This window comes from Thamnophis elegans, chromosome 4 (assembly GCF_009769535.1).
Source record: "Thamnophis elegans isolate rThaEle1 chromosome 4, rThaEle1.pri, whole genome shotgun sequence".
NCBI lineage: Eukaryota > Metazoa > Chordata > Lepidosauria > Squamata > Colubridae > Thamnophis > Thamnophis elegans.
The window spans coordinates 3,153,170-3,175,346 of record NC_045544.1 but is presented as its reverse complement, the minus strand read 5'-3'; the positions used below and the strand labels follow the sequence as shown (position 1 = coordinate 3,175,346).

The following is a 22,177-nucleotide window of genomic DNA, read 5'->3' as shown; positions in this document are numbered from 1 at the left end:
AGTTCGGCGACCAACCGGATCGCAGGGACCGGTGCGAACCGGTTGAAACCCAGCCCTGCTACAAGATGTCTGGAACTTCCTGTCCATCCGTCCCCCTCGTTTAAACATGTGATATGCAGGGATCAAAGTTCAATTGTTCATGAAACCTAATTATGCAATAACAACTTACTGTCCAGTGGACGACTTCTGAATAGTTATCTTTGAATGAATGAATATATTATTAATTAATTAATTAATTAATTAATTAATTAATTAATTAAAATTTATATGCCGCCCAATCCTGAAGGACTCCGGGCAGCTTACAAAAGAAAAAGAAAGAAAAAAATAGTAAGGGGAAAAAAAAACAGTTTAAAATCACAACATGCATTCATTCTAATCGGGGCTGGACCTCAACAGTGAGGTCAACAGCCCCAGGCCTGCTGGAACAGCCAGGTTTTTACAGCTTTTCTGAAGGCCATGAGAGTGGGTAAGTTCTGGACCTCTGGGGGTAGCTGATTCCACAGGGTCGGAGCAGCCACAGAGAAGGCTCTCCTCCGGGGGTCCGCCAGCCGACACTGTCTGGCTGACGGCATCTGAAGGAGGCCCAATCTGTGGGATCTTACTGGCCGCTGGGAGGTATGTGGCAGTAGGCGGTCTGGAAGGTAAATGAATGAATGAATATTTATTTCTCTTTGACCATAAAGAAAATCTGCAGATGTAAATGATAGGTCAGGGCAAAGGAGCACTTTGCAAAGTGTGTTCTCAAACCATCAAAGAAGCTACATCTTCTAGAAGGGACCTCTGCTACTTTGAAAGTTTTTTCCTGGAAAACGTGCATAATGTACACAGCCTCTTATCCAGCTTTCCCTGCAGGGCTGTTTTCTATGTATTCATGGAAACAGCAAAGGGAAATATTTGAAGGCTGGCAACACTTTCATCAATGTTGCACTTTTTCACATGCAATTTCAGAATTCACATCATCCTTTGGATATAAACTGCTCTTTCCTCTTTGGTTTCCAGTACTTCAAGGAAGTAGCTATTTTAACTGTATTGTAATGTTAACAATTATTTAAATAAACCCACCTCTTATAAAAAATACACTTTCAAAGTTTTTTTTAATACATCTATCAAGTACAATCTTTTGAGATAACTGAGAATATATATTTCAACATGTGTAAGAGCAATCCAGAAAAAAAAAGCTAACTCTATACCGTCACAGAAGCATTTAATTCTGCATGTGATTTTTGCACTTCAGCTTCATCGTTTTTAACGCAAGCTACTTTCAGCAAGGACATCTGGTGTTCTTATTATGCATTAGTTCTGCCAACATGTGCTTCATTCTCACCTCTATTTGTAAAATAATCCTTCATCCTGACAACCTTATATTGACATCTGGTTATCTATGTCAAAATAGCATGTTCTATAAGTTTTTTGGTATAAGTGTGCTGAATGCATCTGCCAAATGTATAATGCACAGTTATTGTTAGTCATGTCCTTAATGTTAGAATATGTTTTCCTATTCAATGAACAAGCTGCAAAGATGTTGATTGCATTGTTCTGCCTTGTCGTAGATTAATATGGATTTCCTCAACCATTCTAATAACTGAATAATGCTACCTTCATTGATGTAATTGTACAGAGAAGTTAAAAAAAATATGTAATATGTCAGCAGTATCCAAACATGTCAGCAGACTTAATTCCATTCCTGGGAGAAAGACTATAAGAAAAATCATGAAGAAGGACTGTTAAGGATAACTTTTTTTATCTAAATAAGAACATCTGCCCCAAATACTGTGACTAACAGATAGTATAGTTATCTGGAGTGATGTGGAATAAGTTCCCATCCATGCATATTTTAAGGATAATACCAATGTTGCTTGAACATCAGAATATTGGAAGCTTATATACATACATACATACATACATACATACATACATACATACATACATACATACATACATACATACATACATATATATATATATATATATATATATATATATATATATATATATATATATATAATATCATGATAGTCTCTGCTTAAAGGTTTTGTCCAGAATTTCCTGTTTTACTTTCTAGTTTCAGGGACTGAAAGTGAACCTTTTTGTATAGTATGTAGCAGTGGTGGGTTTCAAAAAAAATTCGAATCTATTCTGTGGGTGTGGCCTCCTTCGTGGGAGTGGCTTGCTGGCCATGTGTTTGTTTTCTTTCTTTCTTTCTTTCTTTCTTTCTTTCTTTCTTTCTTTCTTTCTCTCTCTCTCTCTCTCTCTCTCTCTCTCTCTCTCTCTCTCTCTCCTTCCTTTTGTCTCTCTGTCCCTTTTTCCTTTTTTCATCTCTCTCACTTTTTCTTTCTTTTTTTCTTTTTTTATTTCTTTCTTTCGTCCTTTCTTTCTCTTTCTCTCTCTCTCTGTGAATCTGTGAGTGTGTGTGTGTGCATGTGTGTGTGTGCGTGTGTGTGTGAGAGTGGTCAAAAATTTTTGGAACCTCTTCTGTAGGTGTGGCCTGCTTTCCGGGTCCACTGGTGGAACCTCTTCTAACCGGTTCAGTAGATTTGATGAACCGGTTCTACCGAATAGGTGCAAACTGGTAGGAACCCACCTCTGGTATGTAGTACCTATAGAATTGAGCAAAAACTGATAACCACATGAGAAGAACCGTAATTGATGGTTGTCCCATCTACTCTGGATTTCCACAGGAGCCAGCCATTTGGATTCACAAACTACATGAATATGGACCCAAAGGTGCTTTTTCAAGAGGCAACCAGACTTTCAGTAAATCCAGTTTATCTCTTGAAAAAGCACCTATTGGGACAACCATGACCTGGATGACCGAGAATCACCATAGACATAAATATGGACCATTGCGTGATAGCACCCCATGCACTCATTCCTTACCCAGGTTTGTTCTTTTCTTCTTATTCACCAGAAGGGTGAGTGCATCAGTCTTGGGGTCACACTAATCAATATGGTGAAGTCCAGAGTCCAAGGGTCATGTGACTTTTAGATACCTTGTCCCAAGAAACCCATCTTTCCAAAGTTTCATTGCATTGTTTTGATTGTCCATTTGTGTTCATTTTGGTGTTTGGATTTTTCAGGAAGATGCGTACATTCAGACAACACTAACAGGAGGTGTGATGGCAGAAAGGTTAGGAACATCTCCTCTGTCTGTGGGAACTTCATTTCATCTCCGAAGAGAAAAATCTCTGCTGTTTACATAAACCTAGTTTGAATCCAATTCATTATGAGAGGAAATGGAGAGGCAGAGAGACGGGGAGATGATAGATAATACTGAGTGAGTTAAACACAAAGAGAAGTTCTGTTTTGACACTCATGACATATGTAGAACTAAACTAGGAAAGAGATGTAACTGCACAGGCCAAGCCTGCTTCTTGTCTTCCCCGAGGCAATGCATTCCCAGATGTCTGAAACTTACAGAGATCTAAAAATCACTTTAAGCATGTTTAGCTGAGAAAGGAGAGTTCTGAAGTGCAGAGAGCTTTTTAAGCATGCTTAGAAAAATGCAGCCACACATTTACATCCAGTCACTCTCTTAAATCAGTGCAAATCTCTAAAACAGCATTCCTCCCCAGATGAGTATAGGTCTGACCCTACTGGTTTTTTTTTGGGGGGGAGAAGCCATTAAAAAACCTGGGGAGTAGAAATGTGATGAGGGCTTCCTCCTACTGTGGAGTTGGAAGCTGTGAACTGTTGTTCGGGTTGCCATTGTTTTGCGTTGACTTTATTTTTACTGTTATTCAATTTTAATGTTCGTATTATTTTATAAGCTGCTCTTGTTTAGATTAAAGCAGTATGTAAACAAAAACAGTGGTTGGGTTGTATTAAAGCAACTCAACTCTGTGTTGCTACCAAACATTTAGCTGAAACATGAGTCGACTTTTCCCCTTAATTGTTTCACATATTCATAGAATATATTACTTGCATTATGATCAGTGACAAGGGTCAGATATTTTTTCTTCTTTGGGATTGTTTTGGTTTAATGGATTAGTCAGACTTTTAGAAGAGTGTGGCTTAGTTTATGTTATCTTGAGTAGGCTACAAAAAAAAGGTGCAATTAAACATAGTAATTAACAACTCGTCTGGGGGATGGCAAGTAGAAGATTAGTTCAATATCAAATGGATTTATAGGGATTTATATTTATATTTAGAAGAAATTACGAATATGGCAATATGAGGTGTAGCAGCGTATTCTGATCATCTTTGTCTACTGCAGTTATCCATGTTTTATGGTGGAGTTGGAGGGATTGAGCAAAGGACATTGGTAACTTCTGCAATTTTCCTGTTTAAGAGTTTCTTTCCACAGTGCCTTTAAAAATGGTTTAATAATTAGTTGAAAAAAGAAAATCAGTAGGTGAATAAATCAGAACATGCTTTCACTGTGTGAATCTGAAGTTGTTCTTCAAGCCATAGGGCAGATAGCTAATGAGGAAGGAGATTTATTTATTTTTCATATTTCTCCTTCTCTATCTGCAGCTTACATACTATTTAGAGAATCACTCTTTCCCCCATAAGCAGTTTTCAGGTAGCAGAAGCGAAGGATATATTGACTGATTTATTGGCTTTATTTGCACAATAAATCCAATAAAAAATAACTTGTGTTGCACATATAGCATCCATGATGTGTAACAGCATGCCTGGCTCCACAGAGTAAGGGGCTGGAGATTTCAAACCTTTCCCACAGTTTAAATACTTTGGCCGTAACTGGACATCCCAGACTTCTTGGGATATAACAGAAGTGGTTTGGAGAAATGGTGCAAGCCACTTGTTTTCCTATCCTAGACCAGTAGTTCTGGATGTTTCCGGTATCTAGGAGGGGAGGAACTGAGAGAATCTCAATATATGTTAAAGCCTATGTGGTGTCACACACACACACACACACACACACACACACACACACACGGGGGAGGGAAGGAGAGAGGGAGAGAAAGAGAGAGGGGTATATATATTCAAACTTAGATGATATCTCATAGACTAGCAAGGAGACCACAGTATTCACAAAACCTTTCATTACCCAATTGCTGTAATCTAGGTACCCAGGTTCACACCAATACTAAACCTTACCATCCTAAGCCAATCCAGACATTTTCAGAAACCGTGAATCACTTCTTCCTTCTCTAGTGTTTCCCACATGTTAAGTTAAAAGATGGCTTTCAAGAACTGTTGAATAAAAGACCTCTTTCAATAACCTGCTCCTTGTTAACAAATCTGTAGCACAATTTATTTCCATTCATAGCAGGAGGTACCCTAATATCTCTTTTTCCCCCTCTTTAAAATTATTGGGTTTTTAATACTTAAGTACTTAATTTCCACAAGAGAGTTTCGAGTCCTTGTATTACTTTGATTGCAGACATTTGGAATTGCTTTCTACAGGAGTTCTCTTTATCCATTGGCGTCTGCAGGGAATTGGGGAAGACACAGAATAGCTCCCTTCACGAATATTTGATGCCGACTTTCTCATATTTCACTACAATGCACAGAGACAAATTCCTTCAGGAAAGAATCACAGGGTTACAGAAATGCTCCTGTAGATTAAAAGCCCATGAAGTTGCCTCGCAAAAGGCAAAGAAAAATGTTTTTTAATCTAAAATTAAAAGGAATGTCAGCTGCATGTATTTAAATCTTGAAACCATGCATCTTTTATAACCCAGCCAGTTAACCTCAGAGAGACTGAAACACCTTAGCTTTATTGACAAAACAAATACGAATGTGGTGCCATTCTAAAATATTTGTATTCAAACAAGAGATAATTGTTCCTGTAGGGGAAGCTCTTTTATTTCAAGGTAAACGTCTTCTTTACTTCTTTTACCACTTCGGGTGTTGCAAAATTCTGCAAAATTCTGAGTTTTGCTTTTCTAGCATCCTCAATCATTGTTATTTGATAGCAATATCAACAGCACTTATATATTGTTGCATAGTGCTTTACAGCATTCTCCTGGCAGTTTACAATGTCAACATATTTTTCCCAGCAATCTGGGGCCTCATTTTTACCTGAAGGCTGAAATCAGCCTTGAGCCAGTCAAGATTGAACTCCTGCCAGTGGGCAGAGTTAGCCTGTAATACTGCATTCTAGCCACAGTGCCACCACGACTATCGCAGTCAATTTAATTTGTTCAGCTATACCATTCCAAATATATTGCATATATGCATATATACATACATTTGACAGAGCAGTAACTGATGTGGCTCTTTCAAAGATTTACAGATTTTTCAGCTAAAAGCCTGAGTAGAAAAAAAAAAAAAAAACCTATAATTGCCGCTTCTTAAAATATTTGCTTTGCTTGTTATCAATAAATTTGACAGGAAATTGTACATAAATATATGGTCTATAATTTTTTTAAAAAAAAAAATCAACAAGCTAATGGCATGTTTTCAAACACTTAAAATAACTACTCTGTCAATTAAGGGGGGGAAAAAAAAGCTTTGTTCACATATTAAGTTAAGCTCTACAATGCCAAAATATGCCAACCTATGTACTTAAGAAAGAGTTAAATGAGATTTACTCCCAGGTAAATGCATAGGTACCTTTGAGTCAGGATAGATTCCTAGAGATAACATCCCTTCTATTTTCTAGGCAATATTGTGAAAGTGGTTTGCCATTGTTCTTTTCCAAAATGTTTTACCAATTCTTCACTCCTGCCTATTGTCTTGGAATTCCTTGGTGATCATGGCAGCAGTTTAGCTGATTGTGTGTGTGTGTGTGTGTGTTTGTATGTGTGTGTGTGTGTGTGTGTGTGTGTGTGTGTGTGTGAGAGAGAGAGAGAGAGAGAGAGAGAGAGAGAGAGATATTATTTGATTACATTTATATTTTAAAATATATTGTTAGCTATCTAGAGTTGTTAACAATTTAAATTACATTTCAAAATGTAAAATGTTACCTAGTATTGTGGAATATGAAATTAATATTCATTCATTAATGAACTGATCTCTGCAATAAGGTAAATTAATGAAATAACTGTGGATATTGACAAGAACTCTAGTTAACTGACTGATATTAAAATTCAGGACAGGGTCAGTTTTGGCTGCACATGGGCAGTCCTGGCAACTGACTGCAGTTTCTGGGCAGGATTTCAAAAGTAGTTTGATATCACCTCCTTCCTAGGGCTGAAGAGAAACACCATTACAAGGTGCTTGGTGGGACTAGCAGTCCCAGTCACCCGGTTTCTGGCATGGTGCCTTAACCTTTACTTTAAAATGCCTCTCTCTACTTTTACTACAATGCTAATATGCACTTTCCCATATCTGCCCTTTAATCTCTCAGTCTTCAGTGGTGGGATTCAAATTTTTTTACTACTGGTTCTGTGGGTGTGGCTCGGTGGGCGTGGCAGGGGAAGGATACTGTATGACCCCCGTTTCCACCCCACTTCAGGAGAAGATTACTGCAAAATCCCCGTTTCCTCCCAATCAGCTGGGACTCGGGAGTCAGAGAATAGATTGGGGCAGAGCCAGTGAGAGGTGGTATTTACCGATTCTATGAACTACTCAAAATTTCCATCACCGGTTCTTCAGAACTGGTCAGAACCTGCTGAATACCCACCTCTGGGTATTCAGTTTCTTTGGATGATGTTAACTTCCTCTTTTATGAGATGGGAAGGCAAAAGCATTGCTCATTCCTGTATATATGTAAGCATGTGGTATGTAAGTATGGCCCTAAATCTATTGGGTGTCCATCCTATGTAGTTTATAATATAGGAAGAGAAATAGAAATGAAATATAAATAATTTTAATCTGGGTTATAATGCAGAAAAATTTGTAGAATATAAAAAATGGGAGACGGTTGTGACTTTTTTAGAATTTTGATTAGAAGGTCTACCTTCTAATCAGAGTCCCAATAGGGGTGGGCTGCATACAAATTTCATTAAACTTAAACTTAAACTTACCTGAGCAGAATCCTCAGCGTACAGCTTATTGCTAAACAATACGAATGCTGTGATATTCAGAGCCGAAGGGATGTTATTTTGAGAAACCTATTTTCCTTCTTAGTGATCTGATTTCTATCACTACTGTACTTCTTTCAGCTGCATTGTGCCCTGTCACTTCATTTTGCACACGTCTTATTGCTGTTTTGGTACACATTAAATGATGAGCTTGATTGCTAATTCAGCGCTCTGCAATGGTTTATCCTGAATAGATGGGTTTCCCCCCCCCCCCTCCTTCCCTTACCATCTTCAGAAGTATAAATCCTCTCTTTGGTCTATCTCTCTCTCTCGCTATGTCAGGATGAGTGGTGATGGTGGTGTTCTGATCTAGGCTTCCTGATACAATAAAAAGCACACAATTAGGTCCAAAAACCCTCTTTTTTATTTCAAAGGCTGTGAATTATATTCATTCACAGCCGGTAATGAATCTCAAATAGTTGCAAAGAGTTCTACAGGAGGCTGCCGAAGTTTTTCGGAATAAGGCTGATAAGCACCCACTTTTATCTTTTTTGGAAGCACTGCCAAAGATGTAATTAGAGTCCAAATGGAGTTTCAGAAGATAAACTGACCAGCATGAACCAAGTTGCTTCCCGCAAAAGCTCACGTGCCTTTGCTCCTCCTTTATGTCCTATGGGAGGGGCCAATCACCTCCAAGCCTTATTCCCGAGTCATCCCTTCTGTTTTAACTGTTCTTGTCTTCTGGCAGCTCTGTGCATGCACACAGTGGGAACCCTGCTGTCTGACTCTGGAGGCTCCAGAGGTAGCACAAAACTCCCAGATGGCCCTGGCCCCCTCTCTGCCTCTGACACAGAGCCCTCATCCAAGCCTTCCCCAGACTCCAATACTAACCCATGTTCCTCCCCAACCTCCTCGCTGTCCGACTTTGCTGCCAGCTCCTCAGCCCACTGGCGGACCACAACAGGTGGAAGATAAACTATATTTATCTACTATCAACAGTTTTACTCCTCCGCCACATATCCTTACAAAGACTGTCCCCTAAGTAATAAACACTGTCACATGGAATAAGAAGCCAAGCTATTTATGTCTATTTGAGGTTTATTTTTAATCCCTTTTTTAAAAATATATGATTTGTATTGAAAGTTTTAAATAAGACAAAAACTTATATAAGGTAATATAAAGTAAAGAGGAAAAAGATAAGGAAAAGGAATGAAAGAAAAAAATGCAAGAAAAAAATCAACAAGGATAGAAAAGAAGAAAGATATAAGTCTTCCAATATTCTTCAGAATCGGTATAAATACAATTCTATTTTTGACTCAAAAGTTATATTATACTACTATTCCTTCTATAGTCTGTCCTGGCTAATCATCAAAACCAAAACTCACAAGTTCATTTTTTTTAATGCAATAAGTCCACAAGACAAGAGGCTTTCAGTTGGCAATAAATGCAGGTAATGTCTTTTCTTTCATCAAAGAAGTTAATTTATCAATTTCAGCAAAATCTTACAATTTTACCAACCTTTCCTCCCTTCTGCGTAGTGCCGAACCTTTTCCATTTCTGTCTAAAGTAGTAAAATGACAGGAATCCCATATTGAAATAATGTAGATGACAAGGCTGAGGCTGAGGAAGGGGTCAAACATATCAGTCTTGAATCCCTTTCCACTCATAAGAGATCTAAACCAGCCGACCTTGAATCCCATTGACTCTTATTTACTGCCAATTTGTTTTGACCTGTTAATAGTTCAGATTCTTGTAGAAAACATTAGCATACAACTGATTTGAACTGCCTGGACTCCTGATATCCTGTGCTTGACAAATAATCTTCCATGGTATTTAAAAATAAAACTTTTTTATCTATTAATCCTAAAAGGAAAACTTTCCCCTCCAGTTGATTTCAGGAGGAGACTTCCTCCTTTCTCTGGTTAAACTCTCTAAACCAGGGGTCTACAACCTTGCCAACTTTAAGCTTTGGTGGACTTCAACTCCCAGAATTTCCCAGCCAGTTTTGCTTTGAATTCTGGGAGTTGAAGTCCAGCAGGCTTAAAGTTGGAGACCCCTGCTCTAAACTTTGCTGCCTCTTTGCCCTCTGGAATGCAGCCCCCCCTTTTTCTGATAATCCAGACTCCATTCTGCCACATTATCCCATTATTATCTGAGCTCAGGGCAGACATGGATTTTAATTTCTCCACAACTGAGTAGTATCCAGGAGATGTTGAACTTAAAACATATTTATTCCTGTGCAGAACCAGGAACAAATATAACTGAGGTTCTTTTCATGAAGCTGATATACAGTACATTGTTTTGCTAGTGCATTTGTGTCTATTAATTTAGCCTTCTTATATAGAAAAATAAAATCCATATATGTAGCATCTTGGGCCGCTGATATTTGTGACACATGTACCTGTCATTGTCAAAGATAAGAAACATTTTATTTAAAAAAAAATGTACAGCAGAACTTTCAGCAACCTTATTATTTCAGTTCTGTATCCCTTCTCAGATTTTTTATTTTATTATTATAAGACTACCTGTTTGATCAAAATCCCCTCGAGCTGTATAATTGTTGTCAAAGTTACATCAAAATGAAAGAGGTAAAAATAATGAACACATTGGCAGTAGAGGAATCCAAGGCCTCACATTTTTTTTTCATGACAGCAGGACACTATCGGGCTGTCACTGTGCCCTTGTGGCAAAAATAAAATAAAAATACATTAGGCATTAGCATTAGCAGAATGGCTCACTCATAAAGTCTGCTGTGTCCTCTGGAACCATTTAAAACAGCCATTCAAGATCAGACCCTCATCTTTATATTCCAAGAACAATCTCAGTATAATTCTACAGCATTATTGTTTCTCTGAATTGCTCTGTAAAGGAAATGGCAGAACAGTTAAGGATGAAAGCAAGTTAAAAGATAAAAGTGAAGAAAATTAATGAAAACAAAAAGGCAGAATTTCAGAGAATATCCTTCCTTCAAAATGTACCATGTTTTTCCCCAAAAATAAGACAGGGTCTTATTTTTTTGACCCCCAAAATAAGTGCTCGGCCTTATTTTCGGGGAGCTCTTATTATTTTGAGGTACAGGAGGCGGCGAGCGTGGTCACCTCATGGCTGCTATTAGCAATAGCAATAGCAGTTAGACTTATATACCGCTTCATAGGGCTTTCAGCCCTCTCTAAGCGGTTTACAGAGTCAGCATATCGCCCCCAACAATCCGGGTCCTCATTTCACCCACCTCGGAAGGATGGAAGGCTGAGTCAACCTTGAGCCGGTGAGAATAGAACCGCTGAACTGCAGATAATAGTCAGCTGAAGTGGCCTGCAGTGCTGCACCCTAACCACTGTACCACCTCGGCTGTTGTGTTGCAATATTTACAGGGAGGGCTTATTTTCAGGGGAGGGCTGATTTTAGCGCATGTGCTCAAAAGCCCAATTGGGCTCAATATCCTGGGAAGTCTTATTTTCAGGGGAACGGGGTAAGAGAACTTGTAGAATTGTTGTGAGATATTGAATATCTTGTTAAAACTATATTGATTAGCGCATGCGCTCAAAAGCCCAATTGGGCTTATTTTCTGGGGAGGTCGTATTTCCAGGGAAACAGGGTAGCAGATGGATGTCTTTGCACATGGTTTTTCTTTCTTTCTTTCTTTTTTTTTTGTTTAAAAAGGTTTTATTTATTTTAAAAAACACAAATATTTCATCATTCGTCAATCATTAAAACATTGAAGTACAATTTTTTTGTATGCCCCTCCCTCCCTCCACCCCTACCCCCCTCCTCCTTCCCCCCCCCCCGACTTCCCAGAGCCCGTACACGGTATGGATTTTTAACTAACACAGTCTAAAATCTATTGAGAAAAAAGAAATAAAGAAATTAATGACATTCTACATTGACCTTAGCTTCTTCTTACTAAACTAACTTTAAACAGTTTAAATCATTTCTGATCTTAAGCATAGGCTAACTGGAATTTCTTGGTCCCGTATTTGTTTTGTATATAGTCAATCCATTTTTTCCAGTCTCGTTTATATCTCTCATTTGAGTGATCTTTGAGATATGCCGATATTTTAGCCATCTCGGCTACGTTTGTGACTTTCAATGTCCATTCTTGAGTTGTAGGCAAGTCTTCCTTCTTCCAGTGTTGCGCCACCAACAGTCTTGCTGCCGTTATTAGGTGCAGAATCAAGTTAGTCTCTACCACTGTAAAGTCAGTACATATACCTAGTAAAAATAACTGAGGACATGGCTGCACATGGTTTTTAAATGTTATGGCCTTATGATGTTGTTTTCCTTTCATCCCCATCCTATAGAAGAGGCAGTTTTAGCTGCTTTACTTTCAATATAATCTTTTACATCTCCTGAGTGTTGCCACGGACATGGACTGATACGGTTGATGACATACTCAGGATTTGCCGAGCTCCAAAATCTGCTTTAGGCTACTATGTGAATGCATCCACACCTTTTGTTTTATAGGAACTTATTTCCCTGGCCAAATTTTCTGGAAATCTGGTGGCTTTGGGCTGGGCTTGCATCTGATCCGCAAAGCGGTGAATCAACCACATGCCTCCTCAGCACCTGTCATCTAGTTTTAAATGTGGCTCTAGTGTAGAATAGTCCTACACATGTATTTAAAAATAGCTTGAAAAGCAATTGTGGGAAAGGGGTGTGTGCGAATAATTGAAGCGGGGAAAAAGATTTGCAACTGCAGCAAGAAACTGTCCTGTGTCAATCGTCAGCCAGATGGTTTTGAAATGCAGGTTCTGAAACCGTCTTCTGAAACGGCATCTAATATGTATCCAATAATAGCCAGAACACCCACTTTCACTTTCACTTCCTGTTGTTGTTGTTGCTCTTTCAGAAAAAAAGGGTAACAAAAGGCTATCTGAAATAGAAATGAGAGGCGCTAGGAGGGCCACATGTGAATTGAGTATGGCACGACATAACCGTGGTAGACTAAAGCGCGCCGACAACACCGCGGCGATAAAACCGCGATGTCAAAAGCGTGCCCACAACAGCGCGCCCACAACAGCGCGCCGACAGAAGAACGATTTAACTTAAGATAAGGTTTAGGGTTAGGTTTAGGGTTAAGTTTAGGGTAGGTTTAGGGTAGGTTTAGCGTTAGGTTTAGGGTTAGGTTTAGGGTTATTTTTAGGGTTATGTTACAGCGCGCTTCTGTCAGCGCGCTGTTGTCGGCGCGCTGTTGTCGCACGGTTTTGACGGTGCGGTTTAGTCACACGCGCTTTAGTCTACCACGGTTTTGTGGTGGAACCTGAATTGAGAACTCTCCATTCTTTATTGCACTAGGGCCGTGATGGGGAACCTATGGCATGCTTGCCACAGGTGGCATGTGAAACCATCTCTTAGGGCACATGAGACGTTGCTCTGTCAGCTACAGTGCACATGCAAATACTGGCCAGCTGATTTCGGCCTTCATTTTCGGCCATTTTTCACCCTCCTGAATCCTCTGTAGGGTGAAAAAGAACCCAACACACAAACCAGAAGTTTGGGAACGGACTTCCAGTTTGCACGTAGTGCCCTTTCTCTCTCTCTTGTTTCTTTGGAGGGAGAAAAATGACCCTATAGGCAACCTGGAAGTCAGAAAACAGGCCGTTTCCGGCTTCCGGAGGGCCTGTGGGGGTGGCAGGGGAGGCCATTTTTTTTGCCCACCCCAAGCTCCTAGAAATTCTCTGGAGCCTGCGGAGGGCAAAAAACAAGTCCACCATGCAATTGTGCACCAAAAGCATGGGGGAGGGCACATGAGCACACCACCCCCTTGTGCCCCTCCTGCTTTTGGCACGCAAAGGCAAAAAGGTTAGCCATCACTGTACTAGTGCGTGGCAATTGTTTCTCAGCTGGCTGAAAGTGCTGGAAGGTTGAGTCCCCACTGGTAGGAGAGAACCTCTTGCTTTTCCACTATGGAAGGCCTAGAGTAAAGATGCTATTTGCCATCTGATGAGTTTTATTTAGTAACTGACCTGCGCAGTACTGCACCAGTACTCAAATATTTAGACACATAGCAATACCATGTATATGATCTCAAGTCCTCTCCTTGTCTGGGAGAGGAACTACAAAGAGCTAATCTTCTCACCAGCTTTTCATTTCACCGCCATCAGTTGTCAGCTCTGCTTCTAGCAGAGACATCTTCAGTTCGCTGTTTCTTCCTCAGGAGTTGAAGTCACATGCTACTCGAATTTTAATTCATGTTATTGTTTTCCAAAAAAATGTGTTACATTCCTTCAGAATAGTCATCATTAATGATCATTGGCTGGACATACATTTCAGTGGCATTATTCCACTGAGTTGGGTAATACCTCAATGATAATATATTAATCTGATTTAATAAAAATATTTTAATTTTTTAACCCCCTTTTTAGCAACTTTTAGCAGATAATGGAAGGGCAACTATTCAGTAGTGGAAAGGATAAGAAATTCTGCTTTCATCTCTTCCAACTATGCTAGAGGAGTGCATTTTGTCTTGAATAAACATAACTAAACCTTCTGAAAGGTTATTCTGCAAATGCCTCTGGTCCAAATCATATCACATTCCCATTTCCTGTTATTTTCTTAAGGAAGGAAAAAACAAGTGAAACCATGCCCACTGACATATCTAGCTCTACTTCAGCAGTTAATTAGTAATAAGATTTTGAGTGCTGCATGGAAGTTAAACTGTAGTTCTAAATAACTTGTGTAAATTGCAACTATCTATTGATTTTTAGATGATAAGATGAGCTTCTATACATTAAACTGTGGGTTCAATCAGCATCTTGTGTATTTTAAATTAATCCATAAAAATGTGAGTGGGTTGCAAATTATATTCAATTTTGTTTTTTGCCATGAATTGCATTGGCTGAAAGCCATTCATATGTTTGTGTAGCACCCAGTTTAAGCACTTTTCAGTTTCTTCTACACAGGAGCAGCATTCTGAAGTGAATTACCAATTCATTTTCAGTAACGATGGGCTTTTGGCAATAAAATATAAAGATCAGATCTGGCCAGGCATCAGGAATTACATAGTTCTCCAGGATTTTCCTTGACTGTGTTTGTGTCATCATATTTTAGTGAGCAACCTTCTATGCCGTATAAATCAAACCCTGTCCCAGTCTCCCATGAAACACAGCAAAATGGACATCAAACATGTCTTCATTTATCTTAATTCTCAGTTTATCTTACATGATGGGAGAGAAAAGCTACAAGAGATTCAGGTTAAGTAGAGGAATCTTTCATTATTGCAAGGCAATGTTTAGCTCATCCATCATTTTTCTGCCCTGGCTTGACCTCAGCCGGTAGCATGAGTAAATAACCTGTCACAGGTAGAGATGCAAGAAAAGACATATTGTGGCATAAAGTTACAAACCCACTTGTTCTCCAAATGCCTTACCTAGCCAGTAAGAGAAATGAAAATTAAATGGCAGTAAACACGGATTGCTCATAATGTTTTAAAGTTTATAATTTCCATAAGGAATTGTCCAGTTGGAAGACTGAAGAACTAGGGAAGGTCATAATTCTCTTGAGATAGAATTTTGAAATGGGGCATGGATTGACCAATATGCACAGAGGAGAGTTTGAAAATTATGAAGCTTTCCAAGGATTAACATTTATGTATTTGTTAACTTTATATAGCTTTCCATCTCTTGCTTGTGAGATCTGTGGAGTAGAGAATTCAATCACGTAACTCCTCCAATCTTTCCCAATAGAGTTGCCAGCAATAAATATTAACCTTGAAATTTATTTGAAAATAAGCAAAGTTGGGGAGGTAGGGAGCAAGATGCACATAGGAAGGAGGTGGGGTTCTTACCTTAGTCCATTAACCACCTCCAGAATAACATGCTCCCAGTTGGCAGAGCCAGATATTCAAGTCCCTTGGGGTGTGGATCTGACCTTGGGAGTCACAATGTTCCAGAGGGTAGGAGCCATGGCAGAAAAAGTTTTCTTCCTGGAACCCACCAGCCAGAATTCCTTGACTGACAGGGTCCGTCCACAGTTGGCATGGATGGGGAAGACCAATTCCATTGGAGTGAGACGGTTCTTCAGATAATCTGAACTATGCATAAAGGGCTTTAAAGCTTAAAAAAACATCATTGCAGAAAAATAATCCTGTCATTTTTAATTTTAAGAGAAATTATAGCTGAAGTATAGCTAAGAATAGCAGATTTTAGTAAACTCAGAGCAAGAATAAGTTGAATTTCATAGAGCAGATGCTAAATAAAAATGGTGCTGAAGGTGGATTGGCACATAAACACAACTGCAGAAAGATTTCACGTTTTAAAAATGGAGAACAGCAAAAAAAAAAAAAAAAAAAAAAAAAAAAAGGCCAGTGTGGCTATACTAAAAACATAGCCAAAAACCAATGGTGGCAGAGTATAAATCAAACCTTTTATAAATATATTCAAAATAACAGGAAGAGAAAGTGAAGCTAGAAAAATCCTAAGAGGCTATGAAGTAAAGGCCAATCTACTCCACTATTCATTTTGGTTCAGTTTTCATCCAACAAGGAAATACATCTCATGCATGTAACTTTCTTAACAGAATAACAGAGTTGGAGAGGACCTTGGAGGTCTTCTAGTCAAGCAGGAAACCTTGTACCATTTCAGAGAAATAGTTGTCCATTCTCTCCATTGTTGGATCACCTACAACTTCTGGAGGCAAGTCGTTCCACTGATTAATTGTTGTCAGGAATGTTTTTTCTTAATTGTAGTTGCTTCCCTCCTTGATTAGTTTCAATCTGTTATTTCTTGTCTTCCTTAATGGTGCTTTGGAGAATAATTTGACTCCCTCTTCTTTGTGGCAGCCCCTCAAATATTGGAACACTGCTATCATGTCACCCCTAGTCCTTCTTTTCATTAAACTAGACATACCCAATTCCTGCAACCGTTCATATGTTTTAGCCTTCGGTACCCTAATCATCTTTGTTGCAAACATCTTTGTTGTACCAAAACAACATGGAAGTCATTTGGCATTTCTTCCTTTGGAGTTTATGTTGGAAATAATTCAGACAGAAGCAGATGGATCCAGATGCTTAAAAAAAAAAGTGGTAGATGTCAAAATAATTTCATATTGCTTGAAATCTGATTATAGAAGATCAAAGCAATCAACAATCATTGCCCATAATTCAAATCCCAACAGGTGACTTCATTGTAGAATTGGAAATACCCAAATAGCAAGAAACAGACATTAGAATATTGCATGAATATATCTTCAGATTAAATTACTGGTGCTAATGTGAAGTATATCAAACAAATACAAAACGTAATGAGGTTATAAGATTGTTATTATTATTATCCATCTATGATCAGAAATGTATTAAATGAAGAAAATACTTTTCTGAGTCAAGAATAAGCTGTTGTGTTACTGATAATGATCTCTGAACTCTGTTGGGAAGGGTTTGGATCACTGAGAACAGTCAATAGAGGCAGATTTTTCATATAGAGAAGACAGAGAGAGTCAGTGGATGATATATAGAAGTAATTATTTTAATAAAATTTTTGGAACAAATATCAATATGTAGAAACATTGACAGTTGAACCAGTTATAGCAGCTCATAGATTTTTGTCAAACCTATCTTTAGGGCTATTTCTCATGCTGTGAAAACTCTAAATAAGAATACAGCATTGTTTCTGAAAATAAATGGCATATTTGCTTTGCTGGGCTTTTCACTGTAACTTTAAAAAAAATGGTTATATTTTTCTATTCCTACATTCATATGGACCTGTCACTAACAAAGATCTTAAACAGAAAATAAAGTAACAAAAAGGTCCTGGGAACCAATATCACAAGAATTTGATCAGATAGGATTACAATTCAGAATTTATCTGGCAGATGCCTTTAAATGTTATTTCAAGGAATAAGACATATTTAACCATGCAAAACAGTCCTGTGACTCAGAATTCATCACTATCCTGTGTCTCAGTTATAACTGTGAATAACATTTAACTGGAGAGCATATTGTCAACACTTTGCAAAGGGGCAAGTCGGCAAGATCAGGAATACAAAGACCTCATAGTTATCAGTTAGGTATTCTTTGGTAAAGGTTTTCCTGTCCAGTCGTGTCTGATTCTAGGGCGTAGTGCTCATCTACATTTTTTGGACCAAGGAAGCCAGCATTGTCTGAAGACAATTTCTGTGGTCATGTGGCTAGCATGGCTATATATGGCAAAGGCACACAAAATGCTGTTACCTTAATGTTAATTCAATTGCATTTGCATGCTTTCAAACTGCTAGGTGGGCAGGAACTAGAACGAGATCTCAACCCATTGCACGGTGCTTGGATCTCAAAACTGAAAAGCTTTCCAGTTGACATGCTGAGCATTTTTAACTGAGCAATTGTGCCCCCTATTCTTAATATTAAACTGGAATAATTGCAAAATCTGGGGTGCAGAAATTGGAATTTCCAACCTCATTTATAGTGAATTGATCAAGTGTCTCTCAGAATGGTTTGAAATGCTATTTCCCAGGTACCATATTTGGCTACCTGGGCTAAATTGCATTTCTTACCCCCTGCTATCACTTGAGTGTTGAAGCCTGTTTAACATAAATATTGTTTGATGGTACAGGAATGGCTACATATACAAATGCTGGCTTCGTTTCTCTTTTGTTTTATTTTGGGAGGAAAAGTTGAGTTGTTTCTGTAATGATTCCTGGGTTATTATTATTTTTTTTAAGACAAGATTCAAATTTATTTTTGAAGGTGTGTTGGAAGTGACACTTAGAACAATTGGTCTTTAACCTTCAGAAAAATGCAAGCATCCCATTCACTTACTTTATATATTTGTGGATAAATCAAGAATCAGGCCTAAAAATCCCCCCCCCCCCAAAAAAAATGGGTTCAGCTTATCTGTGGACCAGAGCTCAGATTTTCTAAAGCCTGTCATGACTTTAAAATTGTACAGTTTTATAAATGATGACGTAACACTTTGCAGTTTTCCCCCCTATTGCTGTGGTTGAAACTTTTGAGGATGAACTTATCTGCAGATGACACATTTTGAGGGTCAGCTTATCCATGGATGGGCTAATCCATAATTATATAGTATATGGTCGATCACTACAGCTAGTTCCACTGCTGGTTACCATAACCTGTGTTCATATATTTGTTTGCTTCCTTGTTTACAGAATTTAAGATGGTCTGTACAGTGGTGCTTCCACATCACATTTAACTTACAACCGTCCTCTGAAGTGGTTTGATATGCACACTCACACATACTTCTATGCCTACATTTACAAAACTACTTCCCCCTCCGTCTCCGTTCCTCAGAGATAGTTCTCATTGTGGAATCATTGTTTGCATTACCTCATTGAAGGGAAACTGTGATGGTTTGGTTCCTCTGTTGTCAATGTAATTGGCTCCCACAGCTAAATTTCAGCGCTGCAGTAAGTTCTATCAGATTCAAGTGTGTCTAGAAAGCATCTGTAGGTAGGATTCTATCCCCAGACATTTTCCTTCATTATTTTTTTAAACCCTCATTTTCATAAAGAACAAAAGGCATTCTACAAAGGTGGGTATAGATCCAAGGAAAAGCAAGCATATTTGACTAAAGTAGAATGGCTGTGGGCAGTTCTGTGGATAAGGAGAGAGTAGTTTGAGCTAGATTTCCTTGGTTTTCTTCACCCTTTTCCATAATTCCTTTTAGTAGAGCTTGCTCTTCTGTGCAATTTGCAGTGTGCTGTTTACTCCAAGGCTGAAGAAGCCGATGGTGTCTACTTACCTATGTACGCATGATCTGTTCTTTACTATGGTTCAGAGAATTTTTTTGAACTGAGCTGAACCACTGGCATTTCTTTCTTCTGACAGAATTTCTAATGAATCCTTTTGTTCTATTAGTTATGCTAGGTAGCTAATAGTCTGGTTGTTTCTGGTTTTTTTTTTCTTTAAAATAAAATATTGGTACTTCCTATATACCGTACTGTTATAGAGTGCTGTTTAGCTCAGGAAATGCCAGCAAGGGGACCAGTACCCTTGACAGATATTGATTGCTGCAGCGTTAAGGAAAGCATAGAAGCCTGAAAATAAGGAGAATAAAGGATACACTTACTACCGCCAAAGCCAGCAGCCCAGCATAGGTGAAATGGCATTCTGCATTGTGATAACTCCGCTGCCTATTAGCAACCTCCAAGCAGAGATCTCTGGCGAGTGAGCGGCTGCTTCAATTGAACAAACAAAGAAATAAACAAATGGCTTACTATTTGTGGGAAGGGAGGGCGAGGCAGCCATCTCCAGCAGCAAATATTGTTGTCAAAAAGGGAAATGAACATAAGAAAGCTTTATTATTCTTTACTATATGTCTCTTATGCCTTGAGGGGTCCTTGGTGCTCTCTGAGGTTGGTTCTTTCCTTGCCAGATGTTTCATTACCCAATCTAGGTAACCTCATCAGCCCTGATGATGTTACCTAGGGTGAGGTAATGAAATGTCTGCAGGATAACAGCCAAGCTCAGAGAGCACCAAGGACTCCTCATTTCAAGCCCGAGCTACAAATAATCTCCTTTATTGTTACATCTTTATGGGCGGGAGGGAGAAGGAAAGGTGCTTCAGATTTGAGCCACAGCAGAAGTTGCCCTCTGGGTCGGTTGTGGATTACATATGGAGAGACAGAAAGTTCAGGACATCCTTACACAATTCCAAAGGTTGTTGTAATCCCCAAAGGGATCGGTTTTCCTTCACCTTTGGGAGAAGTAGAGTAGAGTGAGGGCCCAAATTCCCCAGGGTCCCTTTACCTATGGGATTTTGCCTCTCGGAATTGCAGATTTGATGCAGCCTTTGATTAAGAGAGGAAGAGGATAGCACAAAGAACACAGCCTGAATCATGACCAGTCGCGACCAGCTATAGGTAGCTGGTCGCTACCTATAAAGCCCTACATGGCATCGGACCTGGGTACCTGAGAGACCGCCTCCTGCCGATCACCTCCCTCAGACCGATTAGATCTCACAGATTAGGTCTCCTCCGGATTCCATCTGCCAGCCAATGTCGGCTGGCGACCCCCTGGGGGAGAGCCTTCTCTGTTGCAGCTCCAGCCCTCTGGAATGATCTCCCTGTCGAGATCCGGACCCTTACGACCCTCCCAGCCTTCCGCAAAGCCACCAAGTCCTGGCTGCTCCAGCTGGCCGGGGGACCTGTGAAATATCCAGCCCCACGGAAATTGTGAATGTTGTGGTTTTGTTTTTAAAGTGTTGTCTTTGTCTAGTTTTCCCCCTTTCCCTTGTCTATTGTGAGCCACCCGGAGTCCTTTGGGAGTGGGCGGCATACAAGACAAATAAAATCAAAATTAAATGACACTTCTAGTGTTATTTTTAATAGGTGTACCTGCTGCTCTCTCTTGTTCTAGCTGTGCCCTCAAGACTGTCAAGGAGACAGGGGGGGAAATGGTTGCAGCCCAGAACATCCGTGTAAAAGGGGCTCTTTGTGAGCTGTTTTGGAAGCCCCCTGAGCTTTAAAAGCAATCTAGGAATAAGCACAAATACCACATGCCTTTTCATGCAGGTAGAACTATAGCTGGAAAGGCATAGAATTCTAGAAGCAGCAACAACTCACTCTGGCTTTATCCGTTCATAATAGTGCTGAAATGGGAGAACCAGTTTTTCAAAATCATTTGTCAAACTATAACGCTTCCTCCATTTGTGGTCTTCAAAAAACTTACAGAGGAGATTTTTTTTTTCCTGCAACAAGGGAGAAAAAAGTCCTCAGTTGTTAGGGTCACTTGATATCGCTCATCAGATGATGATGTTCAGAATCTGTTATCTTCTATGAAGTGGGACTTTCATGAGCCTTTGGAAACATCAACATGTTGCTGATCTTGAAATGACAACCTGGAGTTTGCACATTAGTTTTGAAAGTTCTAAATAGAACAGTATTGGACCTGGGTACTTGAGAGACTGCCTGCTGCCAATCACCTCCACTAGACCGATTAGATCCCACAGATTAGGCCTCCTCCGAATTCCATCCGCCGGCCAGTGTCGACTGGCGACTACCTGGAGGAGAGCCTTCTCTGTGGCTGCTCCGACCCTCTGGAACGAACTCCCCGTGGAGATTCGAACCCTCACCACCCTCCAGGCCTTCCGCAAAGCCGTTAAAACCTGGCTGTTCCGACAGGCCTGGGGCTAAAGAGCTGTTGCCCCCCGCCTCGAATGGTATGACTGTTGTGTGTTTTTAAATTATGTATTGTTATGTTTCGTCTTTTATTTTTTGTCTGTACCCCCCTTCCCTGATTTGAATTGTGAGCCGCCCTGAGTCCCCTTGGGGGGAAAAGGGCGGCATATACATATAATCAAATCAAATCAATCAAATCAAATCAACACAAATTGACTTTTCTCTCCAAAAATGAACTT

General features: G+C 39.4%; 1 protein-coding gene across 1 annotated transcript in view; it reads left to right on the top strand.

Annotated features, from left to right (window-relative positions):
- The window catches only part of CSMD1 (CUB and Sushi multiple domains 1), a 982,247-nt gene that overhangs the window by 92,155 nt on the left and 867,915 nt on the right, over nucleotides 1-22,177 (top strand). The gene's annotated exons all lie outside the window — the stretch shown is intronic.